The 20,185-nt window shown below is 45.4% G+C and overlaps 1 protein-coding gene and 1 non-coding gene across 4 annotated transcripts in view; both read right to left on the reverse strand.

Moving 5' to 3' along the window:
* PEX14 (peroxisomal biogenesis factor 14) overlaps positions 1-20,185 on the reverse strand; it is a 130,415-nt gene that overhangs the window by 44,218 nt on the left and 66,012 nt on the right. The gene's annotated exons all lie outside the window — the stretch shown is intronic.
* On the reverse strand, positions 3,106-3,209 carry LOC119064164 (small nucleolar RNA U13). The gene has a single exon (XR_005085329.1). It is a non-coding gene; the product is annotated as a small nucleolar RNA U13 (small nucleolar RNA).

Consider the following 20,185-nt stretch of genomic DNA (forward strand, 5'->3'; position numbering starts at 1 on the left):
GTGACTGCTGAGGGGAGGGGGTATAATGGGACTAAATAATAATGGAAAAATGCAATGAAGATTAAATTTTAAAAAATGAAAATAAAATATGGATGAATATTTGTCACACTGGTTTGGTGTTTGTGGACAAACTACTAAACCTCTTTCCCTCATTTTTTTCTCAAAGGCAAAAGGATAACAAAGACATACCTACCTCATAGGGTTTTGTGCTTAATTAAAATAAGGGCACCCAGCTCATTGCCTGACACATAATCAGCTCTCAATAAATGTTAGCTGTTGCTATTGTTGTTACTCTAATTATTATTACTTAAAATTATGAGAAAGAAATCTCTTTCATAAAAATAATAGAGAAAATATCATAAGATTGATAGATTTGATTATGTGAAAATAATCACTTTTATATATTAAAAAACATAAAAGGCAAGGAAATAAAGGGGAAAACGTTTGCAAACATGACGAAGAATTAATATTCTTAATATATAAAGGGCATTTACAGATCAATAAGTGAAGCACTAATATCCCAGTAGAACATAAAGAATTGAATAAACATTTCTGAGAAGAAATTAACGTATTTTAAAAGTCTGACTGTGTTATTCGTCAAATAAATGCAAATTTAAACCCCCGAGAGCGGTCCTGCTGCTGTCTGGGTGTTTGTGGTGACCAGGCACATGAGGCACAGTGCAGCGGGTACCCACGACCCCCGGTAAGGACACTGGTGTGACTATTTGGAAAACTACTGCTCTGCATAAAAAGATCGTGCCCTGTGATTCAGTGCTTCCTCGTTTCAGGAATCTATTTTGAGAGAGTATCAGACAGTGCTTGCTATTTGCCATATTTTTTATTGTAATTCCTACATGTAAAAAATAAGAAAGAAAATTCAAGAAGCTCAAAGAACAGCATAAACAGCCAAACAATCTACATGAAAGGAATTGTGGAGAAGTGTTTTAAATTTTCCAAATGCTCCAATTTTGCTTACAGGGTTTACTGTAAACTTTAATTTGATTGCTTTATGGAGAAAGGGGGCTTCCTCATGGTCTCTGCTCTTTGGACTTTGAGATATTTCTTGATGGCCAATTTATATAATGTTTTATAAATGTACCCTAAGTACTAAAAAAACTGAATATTCCCTCTTTATGTGCACAAAATTCTATATATTTATATACCAAACAAGTTTACTAATTATGTTGGCCAGTTATTTCATTTTATTTATTTTTTGCCTTTTGGTTTATTAAATTCTGAAGCATGTTAATAGCTTCAACTAAATGGTTTTAAATTTATTTTTAATAGCTTTTGCTTTGTGTACTTTGACAAAATATTGTTAACTGTGTAAAGTTTCATAATTTTTGCCTCCTATGTGGAGTGAACTCTGTAATGGCATGAACCGACCGTTCCTTTAATTATTTTCTAATCTGCCTAATGTGAGCGCTGCCAATTCTGTTTCTTTTGGTTCGTGTTCGCTCTCAACATCTCACCCATCCCATGCCTTCAAGTTTCCAACGCTGTTCTGTTCTTGGTGTGTCTCCTGCAATCAGCACGGACCTGGCCTTTGCTTTTTCCTCAGATCGTACTGAGTCTGGGGTCCAACTTTAACACAGGATTTCAAAAAAATTCTGTGAATATTTACTGTTGCTCACTACCTCTAGTTTTATAGGGTTTCTGCCCCCAGTTCCTAACTTTGCTGATCTGATTAGCTTTTTTCTTCCCTTGGATTGCGGCGTAAAAGTTCTAGACCTTATATTCTTCTAGTCTGACAAAGATGAGCCACAACTATTTAAACTGAGACATAATATACATAGTTCATTCCAAGTACACAGCCCGGAGAACATGCACGTGCGCACATGCTGCCATCAGCACTCAGACGAGACCCAGGGCGCTGCCCAGACTGCACACGGCAGCCCTGCCCATCCAGACCCTCCTCCAGGTAACCAGCACGACTCGGATCATCAATACCAGCGTCATCTACTCTTGAACTTTATAAAATTGTATGTATTCTTTTACATCTGGATTCTTTGAAAGAATTATTTAAATTCATGCATGAAGCTAGAGATGAGTAGTTTATCCGTTTTCTTTCTATGTAATATTCCTTATGTGTCTATTCCATGAATTACCCATTCTTCTGCTGATGCCACCTGCCCCCCTCCCAGGTTTTGGCTATTTTAAGTAAACCTGCTACATACATTCTTGTACATGTCTTTTCATGCATATATGCACTCATTTCTTTAGGGTCTATACCTAGTAATGGAATTGCTGGATCACAAAATAAGTATATATTTAACTTGAGTGGAAAATAACAGTTTTTTCAAACTGGCTTCACTCCCACCAGTAATGTATGGGTACTATCACTGTTCCACAATTTTGCAAACACTTGGTATTCTCAGCCCTTAATTTTAGCCATTCTGCTGGGTATGTAGTCACGACTTACTGTGATCTCACATTATATTACCCTAATGAGTAGTAATCCAGGCATCTTTTTATATGCTCATTAACCATTTGGAAATGCTTTTTATTAAAATACCTGTTCAAGCCTTTCATACACTTTTTAACAATGAGGTTATTTGACTTTTTTCTTACTGATTTGTAGTTCTTTATGTATTCTAGATACAAGACCTCTGTCAGATATTCATATATCATAACATCTTCTGGTGAATGGCTTGTCCTTTCTTACTGTTAACTTTCCATGAACAGAAGTTTTTAGTTTTGATATAGTCTCTTTTCTTTTATGATAGTGGGTTTTATAGCCTAATTAAGAAATATTTTCCTACCCTAAGCTCAAGAAGATAGTCTGTGTTTTTCTAAAAGCTTTATAGATTTACCATTCTGGTTTATGTATGTTGTGAGCTAAGGGTCAAAGTTGATTTTTCTCTCATGAGTATCTGATTACCCCCCCATACCATTTTTTTTTTGGAGCAGTAGCCAATTCTGTTAAATTGATTTACTCATCAACATATACTTACAGAGAGCCTACTAAGTCAGACATTGTACTGGAGTTGTAGATAAATCAGTGAACAAAAAAAGGTATTCTCGCCCTGGTGAAATCTAGGGAGCAGTTTATTAACAAGTTGGGTATGTCAGCCCTTAACTTCAGAAAATTCTTTTTTTTTTCCATATCAGACAGGTAATGTGCCGATGTCATAACAAGGTTTGTGGGAGGCACATGTCACACAAGAGCGTGAATACCCAATCATCACACTTATGAACTACAAAAGGATCAACTTCAGAAAATTCTTGATCTGAGGAAACAGCTAAGTAAAATCCCTTTAACTGGTGTCCAGTATCTAGCCACCTGATTGCACTAAATTAACTGAAAACTCCAGGTCCTGCTTCAATTTCTTCCATACCCTGATGGTCACTGAAGAAAGAAGAATGAAGAAAACTCACTCCTTTTGATTTTTTCTGATTATGAAGGCAATGTTCCAAATTTGAAAACAACCGTTTCAGTAGAGAAAAGCAGAAGGAGCCAGATGAGTAGACCGACCCACAGGCCCCCCCACCCGGAAGCAACACTGTTAACGGCTTTAACGTGAAATGGAGCTTCATCTTAGCCAAGGATTCTAAAGCAACATATACAGAGAAGGTGTCGTAGAGGCAAAATCGCTCTTGAAAGTCCTTCTGAGGCGACTTCCAGCCAGACATGGAGCCTGAACACACAGCTCTGGTTCTGATTCTAACTCCTTCTACATTAAGGAACATGTTAGGAAGAATTTGTGCCCAGAGACCTTGCAGTAGGTTTTTAAGGTCACGTCCTTGACTAACAGAGAGCCATGCTCACCAGAAGTTTGAGAAACCTCAAAAATAAAAATCAGAGTCCCAAAACCTAATTTAAAAAAACCCTAAGAGAAAACAAACTATTTAGGGAAGAACAAAAATAATATCTTAGAAAAGAAAGAGATGTTTTATCCAAGAAACAAGAAGAGACTGCTGGGGGAAAGAAAAGAATACCCAGGAAAAAATAACTATTTATTGTAAATTAAAGATCTGAACAGAAAAAACTTTTCAAGAGAAACACACGTGCAGCTGTCACCTCCTGGAGCAGCGCCTTCCTCTGGAATCTCCCCCCCAAGGCCCCGCAGGGGGCTCTTCCCGAGGAGGCAGAAGGCGTCTGCTCGGCCTGCCCCTCCCATCGCAGGCTTCCTGTGCGCAGGTGCTGCACCGTGAACATTCCTCTCTGTTCATGGACAGAGTTCACTGTTGGGTGGTGTGGGTTCAAACCCTTAGGGAGCTTGTTGAGATCTGCGAAAGCTTCTTCCCACCCCCTGCCTGCGAATTTTCCTGGGGGTTCTCCTTCTTTTTCTTCTCCTGCGGCCTCCTTTTCTCTTCCACTTTTTCAGCTACACATTTCTTCTGTCCCAGTTCCAACAACTTGGCCAGTTCCTCGGGAACCTCCTCCAGGAACTCCTCGCTGGCGCCCTCGCCCAGGTGGAAGTCGTCCACCTTCTCAACCACAGCCTTGCTGGTCCTGCCACCACCTCACCCAAGGCCAAGTCACGGGCTACGAGACTAGGCGACAAGAATTCTTCAGCTCCGTTACAACACTACTGTACCCCCATCACACACATGGTCTGGCACAGGCTGAAGCGCAGCTACGTCGTAGCTCATGACTGTGTTTCCAAAGTCAGAGGTTTAGAAACTCACCATTCAGAAATGCTCACAGTAACTGATACGAGGCAACAATTAATGAGGATTCTGCAATCCTCATAGTAACTGATTAAGAGTCATTGATGGATGCTAAATACCGAGGGTAAAAGTTGATGAAAATAAGGTACTTACAAAGTCTCAAAGCATCTCCTCAAAAGACATTTATTAATTGCTAAGAGGAAATACGACTTTACAGTGGAGACACAGGGGAGATACCACCTCAACCGACAGAACCAATGAAGTCACTGCCGTGGAGCAAGTCCGTGGCGTGTGCCTGCCGACACGAGGCGCTGAGAAAGACACAAAAGCCCTTGGTGGTGTTCCTACCAGAGATGCAGGGACTAAATCTGACCATGAGGGGGAAACAGACAAACCCAAGTTCAGATGCAGGGTATGACACTGGCCTATATATCAAGGTCAAAAAAGACAAAGAAAGCCTGGGGAACACTGTTCCAAAGCAATACAGTCAAAACTTGTGGTCATGGACTGAATTGGAGATGAGAAAAAAATTAACTGACTAAATCTGAGCAAGGTCCACAGATTACATAATAGGATTCTGTCAAATTACTTTCTTGACAGAGGGACGGGGGATGGGGGAGGTAGGAAAGGGTATGGAGGAGATAAATGGTGATGGAAGGAGACTTGACTTGGGGTGGTGAACACACAACATATGGATGATGTATCATAAAGAAATTATTTTCTTGGTTTCCCTCCCTACACACGCCTGTGTGTATACGTGCATGTATACGAGGAAGGGAGAAAAGGGGCAAAAGAGGGAGGAGGAGAGAGGGAAAAAGTGGGAGAGGGAGAAAAAACTGGGAAGAAAAAGAATACACATGATGAAGTAACTGTTCACATTACAGGAATCTGGGTGAAAGGCATAAGGGACTACTGCAATGGATTTTAAAATATATTATTTATTACACAACATTATTATGAAAAAAAAAGAGTAACTTCAAAATTTTAAAAAGCCTTAGATAAAGTGAAGAAAAATGAAGTCGTTTTCCAGCGAACAAAATCGGAGGGCTCGTCACTGGCACGTCGCCCCACGGGAAACACTAACGGCAGACAGAAGGGGACGGTCCAGACAGAAGCGCGGGAACGCAGGGAGGCACAAGGAGCAAAGGAAAGAACGAGTGTAAATCCACACTGACTGCAAAAGAAATAATGATGGCTTATGGGGTCTGGAATCTACGTAGCACTAAACGGAAGGGAAAAAAAAGAAAGAAACCCACAGTAACACAAAGGCAGGAAGAGAGCGGCAGCACCGAGCGCTCGGTGCCGGCACGCGGGGACGCGGCGAAGACCCCTGTTCGTGCAAGGCTGCGGTTCTCAGTCATTTGGCTCCCAGGCCCCTTCACACTCTTAGAAAGTATGAAGGATCCCAAAGAACTTTCGTTGGTGAGGATCACATACACTGATACTTAAATTAAAATCAAAACTGAGAAATTTTAAAACACCGATTCACTAAAAGTAATATTAATATGAATAACATTTTTATAAAAACTAGCTTCCAAAAGAAAAAAATAATTAGTGAGAAGACGAGCATGATTTAACTTTCCTGAAAATCTCTTTTTCTGTCTAGCTTAATAGAAGACAGCTGGACGCTCGTATCTGCTCTGCATCCAATCTGTTGTGCGGAGTTGGTTTGGTTAAAGCAAATGGAGAAAACACAGCCGGACACAAACACAGAGTGGGAGAAGGAAGGAGTCTTTTGACGCCTTTCTCATTCAGTTGTGGACCTTCTCCTGTGATGCTACACCCAAACTGGGCAATGGCAGGCTCCTAAGAATCAGTGGCAACGTATGTAAATCTGAAACCATACCAAGAAACTTTCGTATTTTGTTCCACTAAAATCTATTGGTCTAGGCTGCACTTTGAATGGGTATTTTATTCATGCATAATGTTGTAAAACCATGCACCGATAATTTAGAAAATATCAGTTCAGTAAGGGATACAGAGCTTCAAATGATGACTGACTCTTACCCACTATCAAAACAGCACACTCGATATCAACACCATCTCACCAGAATTCTTTTAAGTATCAGGAAACTGCCTAGCTCACAACAGTGGACTCACGTTTTCCAAAATTCTGACTTCATCTGAAAGTTAATGACAACAAATACTGTATGTTTTCCTTGATACGAGAGGCTCACTTTGCTTGTTTTTTGAGAAAATGCCTCCCCAATTCTGAAGTCTGACTTATCACAGCTTCTCTGTCATTCATTCGTGCAGACATGACACCCAAAAAGACAGCAGCGAGGTCAGCTCAGACCTCTCGGGCAGGCTCGCGAGAACTGGTCCTGGGACACCCGCTGCCTCAGTGCACAGCACAGGCACTCCAGGCACATTTCCTGCTGCGCCTCACAGATGTTACAAAGATGCGTCCTCAAGTGGCATCATTTTTACAAGGACACTCTTCAGTGAAACAGGCTTTCTGAAAACTGCAAGTGCACACAGTAAAAAGACGGTGAGAGGCCAGCAGTTCTAACTACAAAGGCTTCTGCACTATCGCTGCAAATGTCAACACGGTGAAAAAGGCGAATGATGTCTTACCACGGGCTGTGAAAACTGTGCTGCTCTCCCCAGAAGGGTTTTGGGGAGTCCCAGAGCCCCAGACCACACCGGGCACTACTGATCTAATCTAGGGACGAAGAGAACGCAGAGGAATTTTAAGCTTTACAAAGAAATGTTGATGGTTATAATTAGTTCGTAATTTAAAAACCACTTTATTTATATTATGGGACACAGTAAATGATAATCTATCAAACTTAAGAACCCAGTTTTTCACTGTGAGAGAAATGTAAACGTAAATAAGAGATATAAGAAAATCCTGTAATTCAGTCTGCACTGTATGTATATGGGTCCACACATGTATCACATAAATACAAAGCCACGTGTGTGCGCCTGTGTGCGAGAGTGCATGTGTGTGTGACTCTATGCACTAAAGAAGACGCGGAAGCAGTGACAGCCCAGAGGCATCGCGTGTCACTAGTGTCCAGACCTGGCTTCTAAGGAGTGTCATTCTCACTGCAAGAAATCTCGGGCATATGTGTGACCCCAGGCTTGGGGCGCAGACAGTGCAAGGTATGCCTGAGTCATTTGTGCCAAAAAGCAAGGGACCCAGGAGCCCACCCGAATAGGCGCCAGCTGACCAAACTTGGAACAGCGCGAGCACTGAAAAGAAATGTGATGGTGACAGTTGGTCACACTCAGAACTAAACGGTGAATGGTGACACTCAAAAGCCAATGAGAGCAAAGGGGGGAGGGGCAGGTGAGAAAGTTCGTCTTCATAAAATACTAGGTAATTTATAAAAAAATAAAATTAGCAAATTACAATTTTTTAAATCCCAAAGAAATAGTTGGTTCAAACAAGGATCTTAAATAAATGCTACAACTGCTGAATGAAAGGTTGTTGAGCAACAAGATAACGTGATGTGAAAGAAGCACCTCTCAGGTTACTTAATTACAAAGGGGAAAACGCACCTTTACAATGGAGCGATCTGCTGGGCAGTCACCCCATTACCCAAAGGATCAACTCAGCCTCACCGGCAGAGAGAATCTGATGCTGCCTTCTGATGCAGTAACAGGTGCACAATATTGCTTATGAAGTATTCTTGCCAAAAACATTCTAACTTACTCTTACCAAGAGGAAGAAGCAATGAGACAAATTCAGTGTGACAGCCCATGAACTGACCTGGCCACTTCGAAAAAGTCAATGACAAGTAAAACGAGAAAAGGCAAGAGGGTAAGTTCTCGACAAGGGGAGACAGCAGTGAAATGCCCTGGTTAGAGACAACAAAAGAAATTTAGGGGCAACTGGAAAACTTAAATATGGAACCGATGTTGGGTAATTTTATGGAATTGGCTGATTTTCTTAGGTGTGATGATGTGCTGTTACACAGGAGTGTCCTATTTCAGGAGATGCCTGCTGAAGTCATGAGGTTGAAGGGCCGTGATATCTGCAACTTACTTTTAAATAGTCAGAAAAAAGGGTGTGTGTACAAACAATAATTAAAAGGTGTGTTTGTGTGTGTGTAGAAAGAGAGACACAAAGAGAGATGCAGCAAATGTGGCAAAGTGTTAACTAAGAAAACTGGATAAAAGGTCTGGTGTTTACTGCCCCGTTCAACTTTTCTGTAAATTTTAAATTGTTCTAAGTTTAAAAACCGAAAAAGTCAGGCTGGAAAGAGTATAAGCAAACAGGATTTGATCCTGGAAGATATGAAGAACTACCCAAAGTGTCCGTGTAGGGAAGAGGCTGCTGGAAGCGGAGTCTGAGTCGGCCCATCTGGGGGCAGTGCTCGGAGGGACCAGAAGTGGTGTGGCTCGAAGCACAGCGCCCACCCGAGCTCCCGGCCCCGAGTTAATAAAATGACCCGCCGCTCCATCCATTACCATAATCTGTCTCAGGGTGAGAGCAGTAGCAGCCTGATGACACAGAGGCTGCCATTAGTACGCTCGTCCTTGAAACGAGAAAGGTCTCTCTGCTTGGGTAGAATAAACAGTCACTTCTGACGGTCCGTGGTGCTCATGTTCTTATGTGCTCTTCCAGAGTTTCCCGTCTGGGAGGAGGGCGCAGTGGTGCGGGCAAGCTGTAGCAGCTCTGACCATTACCTCCCGCCAGCCCCACCCCGTGCCTCCCCAAACTGCTTCACATCGGCTGCGACAACTGTGGTCTGGTCACCCATCTACTGGCCAAGTGACTTTGGAAGTCATGTCCACTGTCTTTCAGCTTTTCTGTCTGAAAAAACAGAAATAATGTTGACTTTCTCTTCTAATGCAAGGCTGTTATGAGCACGTCAAATAATTTTGGCCACAGGATAAACAATAGCCCAAAGAGGTGAAAAACTGAGTCTCTTAGCAAGAGTCTAGGGATCATTACGATGATTTCTTTCATATTCCTATGCCCTTCACTGCTAAATTAATGCTTTGAAGAAAAGGACATAGTGAGATCATGAGCATTCTAACTCCTTGAGCACTTGGATTTAATTAATCCTGTTCTGGAAGGCCCAGGAAAAATAATAATCCAGTCACAGAACACTGGAAGGGGAAAATATTGTTTTCACATGATATGCTAGCAAGAAAACCTAAGAGAACCAATTAGAACAATTAAAAAGAATACAGTAAGATAATTTTAAACACACAAAAATCAACTTTCCTAAAGATTAGCACAGATCAATTAGAAAATATTATAAAGGCCCTAGAGCAATACAATACATAAAAAATACTTAGAATTTAAGGCAATGTGTAGGAACTACGTAAGAACTCTGTAAAACTTCATCAATGAAAAACATATTTTGCTTGAAAGACACACCCATTCATGGATGGAAGACGACATATTGCAAAGATGCCAATTCTTTCCAAAGTAATTTCTATGTTAAATGTAATGATAACCAAAAGTCCAAAAGGATATTATTTTTGTATTTTTAAAAGATATTATTTATTTTTAGAGATGGGGAAGCGAGAGAAAGAGAGGGAGAACAATATCCACATGCAAGAGAAATATGGACGGGCTGCCTCTCGTAAGCCCGCCACCAGGAACCTGGCCCGCAACCCAGGCATGTGCCCTGACTGGGAACTGAACTGACAACCTTCCAGTTTTAGAGACAATGCTCAAACCACTGAGCCATACCAGTCAGGGGAGGATTTTATTTTTGATTGGCCACGGGTAGGGGTGAGGTGGGGTCACGGAGGAGACATAAAGTAATTCTAACCTGCGTTTAGAAGTATACAAGGACCAGAAAAGCCAGGAACATCCTAAAAGAAAAGCAGAAGAGTACAACTTACACTAACAGGTAAGATGTGCAACAAGTCTACGACAATAAAGACAGTACTGGCATAAAAACCAGTAAGTATATCAAGAATGAGAACAGACACCCCAGATCACAGAGCAGTGTGTGGAAGAACGTCACGTGCACTCAAGGTGGTGCATGGAACGAGTGGAGGAAGAAATAAACTGCTGGATAAATGGTGCTGATACAGGGTGGTCACAAGAAAAAAATAAAGTTATATATATCGCCTGTTGCTCTACTACCTACAAAACAAATCCATAAAAGAAAACCAAGACTATGAAAGAAAAAAAAGGAGGTAAATATTTCTATGCTCTTGAGTTGGGGAGATTTCTATGCCTAAAAAGAGGAAATCATAAAAGACGACAGACTGAATGACCTGGACATGAAACCTGGGGTCAAGAGCACTGACCCCTGCTGCTGAGACTGGCAGCTGGCGGGGCCTGCTTCCAGGGCAGGTTAGCAGTGCAGGTTAGAACGAAAACAACCCCCTTTTCTTTTGAAATCTATTTTGCTGATCGTGCTATTACAGTTGTCCCAAATTTCCCCGTGCCTTGCTCCACCTGCAGCAACTCCCCCCTTAGTTCACGTCCATGGATGGTGCATATGGGCTCTTTGGCTTTTCCATTTCCCATACTGTTCTTAACCTCCCCGTCTGTTTTGTTCCTACCATTTACACTTCTTAGTCCCTGAACCTTTTCCCCCTACTCTCCTCTCTCGCCCTCCAAGTGATCTCCATTTCTGTGATTCTGTTCCTATTCTGGTTGTCTCCTTAGATTCAGTTGTTGATAGTTGTGAATTTGTTATGCTTTTAATGTTCATAGTTTTGATCTTCACCTTATCTTAAGTAAGTCCCTTTAACGTTTCATGTATTAATGATTTGGTGGCGATGAACTCCTTTAGCTTTACCTTGTCTGGGAAGCACTTTATCTGCCCTTCCATTCTCATTGACAGCTTTGCTGGATAGAGTAATCTTGAATGTAGGTCCCTGCCTTTCATCACTTTGAATACTTCTTGCCAGCCCCTTCTAGCCTGCAAAGTTTCTTTTTTGAGAAATCAGATGACAGTCTTATGGGCACACCTTGTAAATAACTCTTACTCCGCTTTTCTCTTACTGCTTTTAAGATTCTCTCTTTATCTTTAACCTTTGGCATTTTAATTTATGAGGTGTCTTGGTGTGGTCCTCTTTGGCTCCAACTTGTTTGGGACTTTCTGTGCTTCCTGGACTTGTATGTCTATTTCCTTCACCAAACTAGGGTAGTTTTCTATTATTTTTTCAAAGAGGTTTTCAATTTCTTGCTCTTCCCCTTCTCCTTCTGGAATTCCTATGATTTAGATGTTGGTATGTTTGGAGAAGATGTCCCAGAGGATTCTTACATTACCCTTATTTTTTTTTATTGTTTCTTCTTGCTGAATGTTTATTCCTTCCTTATGTTCCGAATCATTGATTTGAATCCTGGCTTCCTCCCCTTCACTGTTGGTTCCCTGTAGATTTTTATTTCACTTGGTATAATTTTCATTTCTTCCTTCATGTTGTTGCCACATGCAGTGAGTTCTTTGAGCAACCTGATCACTGGCATTTTAAACTTTGCACCTGATAGGTTGGTTATCTCCATTTCATTTTGTCCTTTTTCTGGAGTTTTGTTCTGTTCCTTTATTTGGGCCACATTTCTTTGTCTCCTCAATTTAGCAGCTTCCCTATATTTGTTTTTGTGTACTAGGTAGAGCTGCTTTGACTCCCTGCCATGGCCTGTTGTACATTATGTGTGGGGGCGGCGGGGAATTAGACAATCGCCAGGGTGGGGCAACCCTTTTCACAGCTTTGTGGCTCTGTGGGGGGCTCAGAGAAGGAACAGTGCCACTGCCTGGCTTCTGGGGCTTCTGGGGATTTGCCCAGCACTTGCCCTGTTTCCAGGAACTTCAACCACTCATGTGACTGATGCCCTTCCAGCTGTTGCCTTGGTGCTGAATTCCAGAGTGGGTGGTTTACACACGTTCTAAGATAGTGTCGGCCCTTTAAGCGGAGTCTCCTGAATATCCAGCAGTTTATTCCACTGGTTACAGCCAGGAGTCATGAGGATTTCTCTTCCCCGCGCTGGAACCCTGGACTGTGCGATCTGGCATCACTCACTCCCATGGTGTCCATCCCAATTTTTATCCACCCCACGTGAATGTGGGACCGCCGGTTCCGCCACCACTGCCTCTCTGCGCCACACGGCATTTCCTCCCATCTCCACATCTCTGACCTTTCTACCCATCTGGATGAACGTGGCTTCTTTAAATCCCTCATTGTTGGACTTCCATACAGTCTGTTTTTCTGGGTGTTATCTATTTTTAGATTTAGTAGCAATTCTTTCTCTGCTTGAACAAGGAGGCAAAGTATGTCTACCTATACCTCCATCTTGATTGGAAATCCTAAAATGAAAACAACCCCATTTTCTTAACCCAGGGTTCCAACTCTAAGAATCTTACCCTGAAAAGCTAATCACAAAAGAAAATACCTTTATCAAGGATATTAAAGAGGAGTTGTTATAATGGTAAAACACAAAAATAATCTAGATGTCCATCAAGGGGACCAGTTAAAGTAAATTATTGTATATACTCTCAGCAGGGTACTGGGCACTAATTAAAACTGATGACAGGGATCTGTATTTCTGGACATGACCTATGCCCAAGATGCAGTATCGGTGGAAAGAGAGAAAAAAAAGGATGGGCAGAGAAGCAAAACCCAGGGTGATGTTCTTAACGACTTGAAGGTAGTATCCAACTGTTCCAACAGAAGCTGAGAGAGCTCAGACCTCAGCTTCCAGATTTGTGTCCCCTCTGGCCCCCAATCCCCCAGCCAAATCACAGGCTCTTCCAGGTGCCTCAGTCTCCCAGTCTCTAAAAGGGGGATAAAAAAATGCAAGTGCCACTATCATCCCCTCTGCTTTCCCCAAGGTGCCCTGAGGATTAATTAGCCAGTATTTGTGAAGTGTGTTGCTGTACTGAGTTATTACAGGAAATTTTCCATCGGGCTCATCAGCCGTTTAAAGTTCTTAAGCAAAACTGAAGAAGTTTTGATGAAATGCCCCAAAGGCAAGCAAGCCTGGTATAATGAAGCAGGAGAAGAACACCAGCAAACCCCCCCCCCCCGCCCCATCGGGGGTGAGGCAGGGCCCGGGTTTCATCAGCACTCCCCCAGGATGAAGTCAGCGCACACCACCTGCATCTGGCCTCCTCGGGGACGATTATCACACTGCAACCCACATCCCCGGGGCCACCTATTAGTATAATAGAAACCCTTCATGCTCACAGACACTGACAGAGACTGAGCCTGAAAGGAAGACTCGTGTATCAGCACCACCCTCCCCAGTCACTAAAGAGCCCATCCTCTAATGAGGGGTACAGGGACAGATGTGCACGGCTACCTTCTGCCACATGTCAGCCAGTCCTATGGAATTCTGGCGGCAGCTGCCAAGCTCCAGGAATATCTAGGGAGATACAGAGCAGCTTCCAGACGGTCAGAGCACTGACAGTATCACCCACCGCAGTCAAGGGGACAGACAAAGGCTGAGCCACTATAGGGCAGACAGGACACAGCTGCGAATCCCCGGCCATTCCCATTAACCCCAACACCGTGTCACGGCGCAGTGGAGCCCTGCCAATAGCACTGAATGCTGGCAGGGGACACTTGTATGGGGAAGGGTGCCTGTAAGCTGTCCCTCTGACCAGTGCTCTGCGGAATGTCCACCCTGGCTCGTGAATACCAGCCCCGGAAGTTGGAATGCTTTGTCCCGGAGAGTCTGGGCCATGCACTCTCCTCCAAATTATTCTACTTTCTTCCTTCCCCTAATGCCTGTGTCTCTCTTTCCCTGCTTATGTCACCCTGTCCCTCAAATCTATTCCTGTGTGTCTCAGGGGCCAGGATGAAGCAAGTTCTATTATGATGCAACTCCTGGCCACAGGTGAGTCTCTTCTGGAAACCTAATGAACGGGCAACAGCAGCTCGTGCGCTTCTTGACAGCACACAGGTGCTGGGAAACGTTCACCTCCAGGGTGTTCTCGGTAAACACGGCCCGTTCGCCTCGCCTTCACTGACGCACACGCGTGCGCACACACATACACACACACACATGCACACTTGTACACTTTGCCACTCCACTCTTCCACCTCAAAGACAAATTATTTAACTGTTCTCTTCCCTGAGGATTAGAGCTCTAATTTCAAACACACGGCTCCCCGGCTTGTCTCTCACACATGCAGAACATCCTGATAGGTTAAATGCAGCCATTTAATTGCTGTAATGAGAGGTGCTTTTTTTGGGTTTCCTTAAACACTGATTTTCTTCCCTTCTTGTTTTACACTGAAAGCCATTTTTGACATGTTTTTCTCTATGATTTTCCCCATCCTCCCCACTGCTACTTATACAGAGAAGAAGAAAGGCTCTTTAAGTCAGTGTCTTCAGCAGTTAGTACAGAAGTAAATGGATAATAATACCAAACATCCAAACCACTCAGCAACATTTTTTTTCACTTAATATTTAAAATTTTTAACTAAAAACAAACAGGCCTGGCTGGTGTGGCTCAGTGGATTGAGTGCGGGCTGCAAACCAAAGGGTCGTGGGTTCGATTCCCAGTCCAGGCACATGCCTGGGTTGTAGGCCAGGTCCCCAGTAGGGGGCGTGTGAGAGGCAACCACACACTGATGTTTCTCTTCCTCTCTTTCTCCCTCCTTTCCCCTTTCTAAAAATAAATACAATCTAAAAATAAAATGAAGTAAATAAAACAAACGAAGAAGCCAGAAGGAAGAGGTGACAGCCACCCACACCAGTGCCAGTCTGGGACGGAAGTGGAGACCAAGGGACCACGCAGGTGCGCCAGGTGCCCTGGGTGGCCCTGGGGTGAGTTCGTGGAGGTCGCTGGTTTTGCTGAGGGGCCAGGAGCAGAGGGACCCTGACTGTGCTTCAAAGCCACCGCAGTCAAACTTGGAAAGCTGTTTTATTTTCTTTTTTAAAGATTTTATTTATTCATCTTTAGAGGGAAAGGGAAGGAGAGAGAGAGAGAGACAAATATCAATGTGTGGTTGCCTCTCCTACGTCCCCTGCCGGGAACTGGCCTGCAACCCAGGCATGTGCCCTGACTGGGAATCGAACTGCGATCCTTTGGTTCGCAGACCCGGGCTCAATCCACTGAGCCACACCAGCCACGGCAGAAAGCTGTTTCCTATGGAAAGGCTGGACAAAAGCCGACTGAGCAAGATACCCACAGAGGAGAAATTTGCTTGCAGATATAATTTTAAAAACTACACACTGTCTATGCTTTTTCAAAGCTGCAGATCATAATTCACTAAGCAAGCCCACTCCTGGCTGGGGCACGGGAGGGGACTGGGTGTCAGAGGCTGCAGTCAGGGGAGAGGCTGGCCAAAGCCATGCCGAGGCCCTGGGCCAGTGCGGGGCCGAGGAAGCACTCCAAGAGGGACAGGGCTCTTCTCCAGGGTGCACAGGGACCCAGAAACCTGCGTCAGGACAGTCCCCACTCCAGACAGCGCCAGGACCTCCCAGGAAGCCCCCCAGTCACAGCCCTCCTGGGAGGTCCCGGTGCTGCCCCTCCCAGCCGTGGGAGCTTTGGGCCCAGGCCAAGGCTCCATGATGGTCGGGACCCCTCAAGCTCCCGGATTTGTGGGAGACAGCCCTCCACCAGCAGAGGAGCAAGGCTCAGCAGGGTCAGGCCACTGTGCCTGTCATGTCATTCCGCGTGCAGGGTGCCCCAGGGCCAGTGAGGCTCCCGCAGCACAGCCATCCGTCAGGAGAAGGTGATAGACAGACGGACAGACCCATGCATGCACACACGCAACTTACACACTCAACCAGAGGGAAGAGCAAGTGTGGGGTCAGGGCCAGGGCCAGGGAGCTTCCTGGAGGACGAGCTTTCAGAGGCAGTGAGAAGCCATTTCTAGACAAAACCGCATGTGCTTCACAAATGCCACCTTCCCTTTCCTCAGGGAGCCTCCGATCCCAGTGGACCACCTGCCAGGGTCTGCGTGACGAGCAGGCCAGCATTCGGCCTGGGGGGAGGGGTGCTCCAAGAACCGGGAGACCCGCACCGTGTTCCCCAGCGTCAGGGTCTGAGAGGCGGCCTGGCGGGGCCTCCCTCCCAGGCCATGTCTGCAGACTCTTCCCTCTTCCCCTGCATCCTTGCAGCCGTCACTCCCGACTCCACGACCTCGCTCTCCCTCATCCATTCCCGCCACTACCCTTGCTTGTCCGCCACTTCTCGGCTGAGTCACTGCATGGGACCCCTAACTGGCCCCCTGACTTAGGAGAGAGCTTTCCGAAACACAAGGACAGTGCCTTCCGGTCCCTCACAAACGTCTCCAGTGGCCTCCCCACCGCCCACACAGCACCACCCCACCCTCGGCCCGCCCATCCCTCCAACTTGTCAGCCTGTCTCCCAACTCTCTCTGGACCACTCCTTGCCTTGGACACGCTGTTCCCACTCCGTCCCTGCATAGAATAAAGTCACCACCGCTTCCCAAACCCCAAACACAGCTAACACTCATGGGGACTCCTAGAATGGTCACCTCCTCTACAAAGACTCCTTTAAAATGGCCCTTCCGCACGAGTCCTCCGCACGCACCTCGCCCCGGGTCCTTCCCTCCTCCAGGCTCCACCCCCACACCCTCAGAGCACCTGCCCCTCTCAGCACCACTACCCACTCTGCCTGCGTGTGACTCTCACTGGGTCACTGCCATCAGATCTCACCTCTGTGCTGTTAGTGCTCAGCACAAACACTGGGACGTGGAGGACACGATTAATAACCGATCAGCAGGGAACCGGCAGCCTACACCGACACGTGCGCAGGTCCACGGAACACAGACGTGGGAAAAGGGGCAACACGCTCAAGAGCAAATGACTCCAAAAAGCAGGTAACTTCAAAACTTTTATGTTTCACTTAAATACACACATAACTTCCTGACTGTTTCTGTCTGCCTGACACTGAACTTACATCGCATCCCTGCGCCTACACGGGTTGGAAAGGGAGCAGAGCTGCAAAGACCAAAGGAAGACAAGTCTGCGCTCCACCTCAGTGGGGAATACGCACAAGTGAACGGCTGAGAACCAGCTGTTCTCCCAGTTCACTGCGAAGCCCTTTTAAACAACAAAAGCCCGCCGCTGCCTCAGAACAAACGGCAACGATGGCCACACTGTCGTTCAGCAGTACACGACGCATGTCGGGCCCTGGGGCCACGGAGAAATACTCTCAGAGCCGATCTGCAGGGCCGCACGCTTCCTGCCGCTCCAGACCCCGTGCTCCGTGCGCTGGCGCCTCTGCCGACAGGGTGCGCTCTGCTCCGCGGAGGTTCGACTCCTGGGAGCGGATCTTAAAGGTGAAGCACTGCAGCTCAGGAGAGTCGATTTAATTTGTTTAACATAAAAGGGACATTTCCACATGGACAGCAAGGACACGAATATCACGTGTGTGTGGCAGAATTATAAACGCATTTTTGGCGAAATTCAATAAAGCTGATTCTACTGCATAAGGTCAGCAATTTACTGTAAAAAATGATATGATTGCAATTTTTAATATAACCCATGTATTTGCTGCAAGATGCTCTAGAAGACTGTGCAATGTAACCATTCGACCTCTCCACCGGAGCAGAGATCACCCGGTTCACCCTTTCTCGTCCTGATACAACGCTCCGCGCAGAACCACAAAGTCCACAGCGTTTCCCAGCAGAGCCGCCCTCTGCAGGTGCACACCTTCCTCTTCCTCCACCTGGGAACAGCCTCTCTGGGCTACAGCCCTCACAGGGGGCGGCTGGAAAATCTCCAGAACGAAACAGAACTCAAATGAAGTCCAGCCTGTATTTCTGAGCACAGAAGTGCACGGGGAGAGGCCTGGGGAAGACGCCCTCCGCGGCCACACTTCATTGCTAGTAACGCGCTTCGCCAAGGACAGGGCCCTGGCCCGCGGGAGCAGGCCATGTGTTGAGAGTCAACGACTCAGCGATGACAAGGACCTGGTCCTCGACTTCGGTGGCCTGCTGCAATTCTCCACGCTCACACACACATTCTTTGAGGAAATAACTGGGGTTACCAAGAAGATTAAGCAAATGTATATAGAATGCTTTTAAACTATAAAGCAAAATACATGTGCCAGTGGCTATCACGCCTGTATGGAATCATCTTGGCCCTGCTTATGAAACACAGTAACTGTACTCCTGTAGTTTCCACCGTGTCATCGCCAAGTTCTCGGGGGGCACGGGCATCGGTGTGCCCACTGCACTTAGTGCTCAGTGGACAGCTGGCAAGGAGTGCTTGGTGCATAGAGCTGAACTCGGCCACCAGTGATAGAAAAGTTCTAAATCGGGGGATATAAAACCCAACAGAACTTTTATTTTCAACGGTGTCTCCAGATGGAAGCCGGTAAGATGTCACTCTCATTTTCACCGACAACTACCGTCCCAGCATGGGACCCTGGACTGAGTCCAGCTCCTCACAGTGTCTGTGCTGGTGGTCCCTCTGCCACCGCCGCCGCCACTGCCACCCCAGGTCTTCACATTCCGCTTTCACAACCCTCCCAAGGCACACCCTCCCCACCCTCCGGCCCCCAGCCCCCAGCCCCCTTGCCTCCCAGTATTCTCCATCAGAGCACTTTCTTTGCTTAACTGTAACAATTCTGCACATTCCACGCTTCTGGGGGAGCCTGGACCCACGCCTGAACAGCGTCTGTCTTAGCGACCATTATATACATGCCCGGGCCCAGGGCCTTGTAAACAACATGCACATAATAAATACTTAGGGCCTGATGAAAGAATAGTAGAAATCTCCCAAAACCAAATATACGAAGGTCTTCCAAACGACAGTACTGTTTTCTATTATTTCTAACTTAGCACCTCCTCTCCTCTTTTCAGGACTGCTTAAAGGAGAGTCTTCGGGGAAAAAAAAAGTAAGTAAATATCAGAAATGGACTCACAAGAGGTCATCACAACTCTGTATTTATTCTCTTCCAATTACACTCTGTACAAATTAGCTCTGTTGGTAAGTTAAACCGATTTTCTAACTGCCTCTTCTTCAAACTCCACCTGTGTACTTTGGGCCAAGACCCCCAATTTTGCAATTAGAACAATTTAATTGACAATTCTGTTTGTGCCTCACCAAGCAGGAGAGGGTACGGCTTTGTTCCCCAGCTTCACAGGCCCACCACAGTCAGCGGTAAAAACACCCCTCTTGTTGGCCCAGGGCACAGACGCAGCGCGATGCCAAAACAAAGTGGGAGCGAATCCCCTTCCTATGCACTTCAGGTCTCACTGAAAAGATGACATTTCTGTGGTTGTGATATTTAATTTATCACAGAGTCATGATTTTTCCCCCTGAAATGCCATGAGAGGTAAACTTAACTTTACGAATGAAGCCTTTGCAATCATCTGACAAACAGAAAATCTACACGAAATGTAAAGACCTCCATTACTACTTACTAGAGACAATCTCCCAACAACCTAGTTACAGAAAGATCACTGGAAAGGGCTTTAAAACTGAAGAGAGTGATTAACAGTGAGAGACTCCAGCATCCCCCCCATCTCCTGTCTGATGAAAGGGGTGAGATGGGAGAAGATTAGCTCCTACCAGAATGCTTTAGAAAGCAAACACAGGCCCGTTGAAAGTCGGAAGGGGAACAGTCAGTAGTGCTGAGGACATTTAGTGAGTCACCTCAACCTGCCTCAAGAAGCACAGAAAGCTGCTGACAGACCGACCTCGCAAGCCTGCAGTGAAAAGT

Source organism: Artibeus jamaicensis, unplaced genomic scaffold (genome assembly GCF_021234435.1).
Source record: "Artibeus jamaicensis isolate MK-2021 breed Jamaican fruit bat unplaced genomic scaffold, CSHL_Jam_final scaffold_847, whole genome shotgun sequence".
Taxonomy (NCBI): Eukaryota; Metazoa; Chordata; class Mammalia; order Chiroptera; family Phyllostomidae; genus Artibeus; species Artibeus jamaicensis.